A 4,317-nucleotide genomic window follows, 5' to 3' on the forward strand; every position below is an offset into this window, starting at 1 on the left:
GTTAATAACAGAGTCCAGAAAAAACCTGACAAACTGAAGAACTTAACTGTTCTTGTCAGTTATGATAATGCCTTAGATTCAGAAGCCCAGAGAACTGCCAGAAACGCACCCTCCAGCAACCAGTGACAGAAAGTCTGAGAGAGCCGGAATGACTGAGAAAGGCAAGGAACTGTTCAGGTGGAGGTCACTCATGACTCCTGTTCAGGAGAACTTCTGGGAGTTTTTCCTTAGCTAAGCTAAAGAAGGACACAAAAAAAGGTACCGGAGTAATTCAAAGACAACGAGATACAAGTATCATTAAAGACTTTGCTCTGAGCTAGCTACTAGCACAACTGATAAAAATGCTTGACATCTGAAAACTAAAAGCATCAGGTATTAAGAAGCTTACTTTCTAGATTATCTTCATATATTTCTTCTATTATTACGTCAGGGCTGGATGGAGACTTGGATACAGCACGAATATTCTGATGAGGTACCCCAGGAAGTGATTCTTTAACCTTTTTCACTCCTTCACAAATACCAAGTTTATCAGCCAGAGCCTTTTCTTTACTTTCTCTTTTATGTACTGGAAACATATTGTCTACGGGTAACTGGTTATCAGAGCATGGTATTTTTTCTCTGTCACCAAAGGCAAGAGCACGCTGTCCATCATCTTCGCTGTATTTGGGAAAATGAGATAAATTAATCCAGTCTGTTTTCAGAGAAACGTACAAGTCAAAGTGCAGGTTTTATTAGGACAGAATCCCCGTAGTCTAAAAACACTTCATAAATGCTGGCTGAAATAAACTGTATTATATAGTGCTTGAATATCAAGACAGCAGAACAGCAACACAATTTCTGAAACCTAAAAAAAGATTGGCACCTACTGGGTACATACTCTTGGGCACAGCTGAGTACACACAACATGAAGTATTTGAAAAACATTGGCAGCATGACAGACAATTCATGTTAAAGTCAAAAGGCCTGCTAGATGACCTACTACTGACAGTTACAGCATGTTGTAACACTTTTTAATATAACCAGACCTAACCAGAGGAATCCTCACAGCAAGTCCATTTCATTTTCTCAAGCTTTTGTCTAAGGCTGCAGAAAAAATAAATCCAAGAGACAAATAACATAAAAGCAATTGTAATCTTGAAAGTATTTTCCTTCTTATTCATCTTAGGTCACTTATTTGGGTCTGTGACAACCCAGAGTTTAGATTACAAAGGCCAAAACATTACGAATTTTAGTATTTGCCATTGATTTGAGAGATTTATTTACAGTAATGCGAGCCAACTGTCATATGCTGAAGTGATAAACATTTCTATTGTTATCAATAAACGCCAAATCTGAAAAGCACACAGCATAAAAAATACTGAAAACTTAATTACTTTAGGGAGATAATAGTTATGTGAAAAAAGAAGTACAACAGAAGCATCAAAACTGAAATGCTAAGTGGATTAATTAAGTGCTGACTGAAGCACAAATAACTCAGATTTCAGTTTGGTTCATTATACATCTACAAAGTATTAGTTTATTTTCATTTACTCTCTATATTTAGCCATTGAAAGATTAAATTACTGTACTTATTAAATCACTGTACCTATTACTCTTCATTAAAAAAATACTTACTATACTGATGTTTCCCATTCAATCTTCCCCATATTTTGTAATAATGACATAATCTCATCCGTGTTCAGGAACAATCTCGAGAGAAAAAGCATCACAGCCATCACCACAAATGTCTGTAAACTAGCAGTTTAATACACGTGATGCTTTTTGGCACAAAATTGTCATGGACAGGCAAAAGAAGAGACTAATTACTCCAGTGTCATTCTTCCGCTCCTGTGAACTTTGAGCTCATTTGTTTTCACATACATACTAGCAATTCTCCTGCCTTCCTATGGTTTTTATTTCTCATGCACAGGACACTCCAACATCTACTTGCTCAGTTTTTGCATTTACTACACCCATCACCACCGATTTCGTCTCAGACACCAAGAAGCATTCATCTTTGCACCAGGTAAGGACGGATATCAAGAATAAGAATTCAACCAACATTTGCCCCTCACACTTCTACTTGTAAGGGAAGGGGACTAAGTTTAGAAGTGGCAGATTTCTGTTAAGGGTATTTTCAACACATGTATTTCTCTACACATCAGCACATTTTGTGTGCTTTCTCCTCATGCCTCAGATGAAGGCAATTGTGCCTTTCCAGCAATTTATTTGTGTATGTCTGAACTGATATTTTTTAGAACTATGCAAATGAATCAGCTTGGTTTCTGCTGCTTTACTACTAACAGAAAAGCTTTTACAATTAAAAGAACAGTGTGTCCATTTTGCTCTCAGTATACCACCCACTTCAGTCCTTTACCTTGGAACTGTTTTTTCCTTCAAACTCTTCACTCTTGAGAGCTCAGTATCAACTGGAAATGTCAAATCACGAATAACCTGAAATAATCAAGTGCAGTTTTGGTTGGTATTATACAAGAAGCAAGTCATGCAGGAATCTTTATTTACAATTTGAAAAAGTCTGAATGAAATGTCTTCAATTCTACAAACAACCAACCACCCAGAAACATACTCATTGGAAAGCAGTAGCCAGTTCTTAGGTAGGCCTTCCTGGATTCCTAACACTCACAGTTGGGGATTTTGTAACCACAGCACGGAACTAAAAGCAAGAGTTGGATTATTCTTTTGCACTGACAGCTACTCAGAAGGTGATACTAAATAAAAAGATGGGCCTATGGGAGGAAAACTGTGGGTGCCAGGTCCCAGAGGTTAGGTTGAGCAAAGTTAAGAACAAATGCCGAAAAGAAAGGTGCAAGGGATAAGACTTCCTTCCTGGGTCAGATGTAGGACACCAAGCTTCTGCAAATGGGAAGTGACACTGGATGCAGAAAATATGACAGTCTAAAAATCAAACTGCATGGAAAAATGACTAATGAATCACAAATGATTCCATGATTTTGCTTAACATGAGGATTAAAAAGCTCCAAATGAAACAATAAGGTGATCAATTTAGAATAACAAAGGAAGTTCTTCAATATCCATTTCATTTTAAGTATTAAAACATGGAACAAAGTGTCACTACATATGCAAACATACACGTAATATACAAATAAATGCCCATGCATTACAGACATCAACCTTTCAACGCCCAAATTCGCAGACAATTCCTTCAAACATCTTTTCCTCTCTGTTGGGAAGGAGAGGTGACCTCACTGCATGGAGCTTTGGTCTGATACCATACAGCAGGTACATGCATTTCTGTAAGTAATAGTTCTAATGCAGAGGAATTGTGGAAGTGAAGGCCTAGCATCAGGAGGATCTGCAGAGCATACTGAATTTTGGCATATTTCAGTGAGAAGGCTGGAGATCTCCAGAATGGACAAGCATTAAGATGAATCTGAAATCATGACACCACTGCCCTTTCACTGAAAAGCTCTTAGCTCCTCTCATTCTCCTCCAGCAGCCATTACAGAGAAAGGAAGCACTGTGAGACACAGATCATCTTTTTTGTTTCATGTCAATAGCGAGATTCAAATTTGTGGCCAAGATCGACCTTGAATTGGCAAGGTGCATGCAGATGTGTACAGAACATATTACTGCAAAAATCTCAGTATTTAAGTTAACAAAACAAAAACAGATGATGAAAATTTTCACATTCAGAATTGTATTGTTACCAAATTTTCCTTACCTGAGTCAGATCACAATAGGTTCTTACAGAAGGTGTAATTTTTAGCTCCTTTGCAATCCTAATGGCACCAATCAAGCATTTTTTCTTCTCTTCTATGTATTGCTTAGCTGTTGCAATACCAACACTGTAGTTGTCAATGCTCTTCACTAATTCTGCATGCAGTTTCCTTTTCCTGTATTAAAAACATTACTTTTCAAAAATTTATTAAGCACTCATCACATCAGATCTGAAATATGAAATATAATTACTGGTATACTAGCTGAATGCAAATCACAAAAACAGTTTTCTTCACAGACAGCATAAAAACCCAATACAGAAGTCACAGAAAACAAAGAACTTTAAGAGAATTTATAGAGAAAAGCTGTTTCCTTTGGATAAATGATTTTTTTTCCGTATTTAAAATCACAATTGCACTCAAGCCTACAGAAAATTCCATACGCATCCAGTAGATAACTGTTGGATTTCACAACTCAGAGTTTTAAGATCTGCCTTTCAGATGTTCTTCTGGAGTACTAAGCTTTCCAACAAAGGCACACAGCACTCTAAGTATCTATATATATCAATCTGAAAGACAAATATTCTTAAAGATGAGGAAATAAAAATCCTTGGGCTTCTGTCAACATCTGTAGAAAACT

The 4,317-nt window shown here is 36.9% G+C and overlaps 1 long non-coding RNA gene across 1 annotated transcript; it reads right to left on the reverse strand.

Moving 5' to 3' along the window:
* Window positions 1–404: 404 nt before the first annotated feature.
* Window positions 405–3,885, reverse strand: LOC116216205. Its single transcript, XR_004158652.1, has 4 exons — window positions 3,683–3,885; window positions 2,357–2,433; window positions 1,615–1,689; window positions 405–657 (listed from the first exon to the last, which is right to left on the reverse strand). It is a non-coding gene; the product is annotated as an uncharacterized LOC116216205 (long non-coding RNA).
* Window positions 3,886–4,317: the final 432 nt, after the last annotated feature.

The sequence above is a fragment of the Meleagris gallopavo genome, chromosome 1 (genome assembly GCF_000146605.3).
Source record: "Meleagris gallopavo isolate NT-WF06-2002-E0010 breed Aviagen turkey brand Nicholas breeding stock chromosome 1, Turkey_5.1, whole genome shotgun sequence".
Classification (NCBI taxonomy): Eukaryota; Metazoa; Chordata; class Aves; order Galliformes; family Phasianidae; genus Meleagris; species Meleagris gallopavo.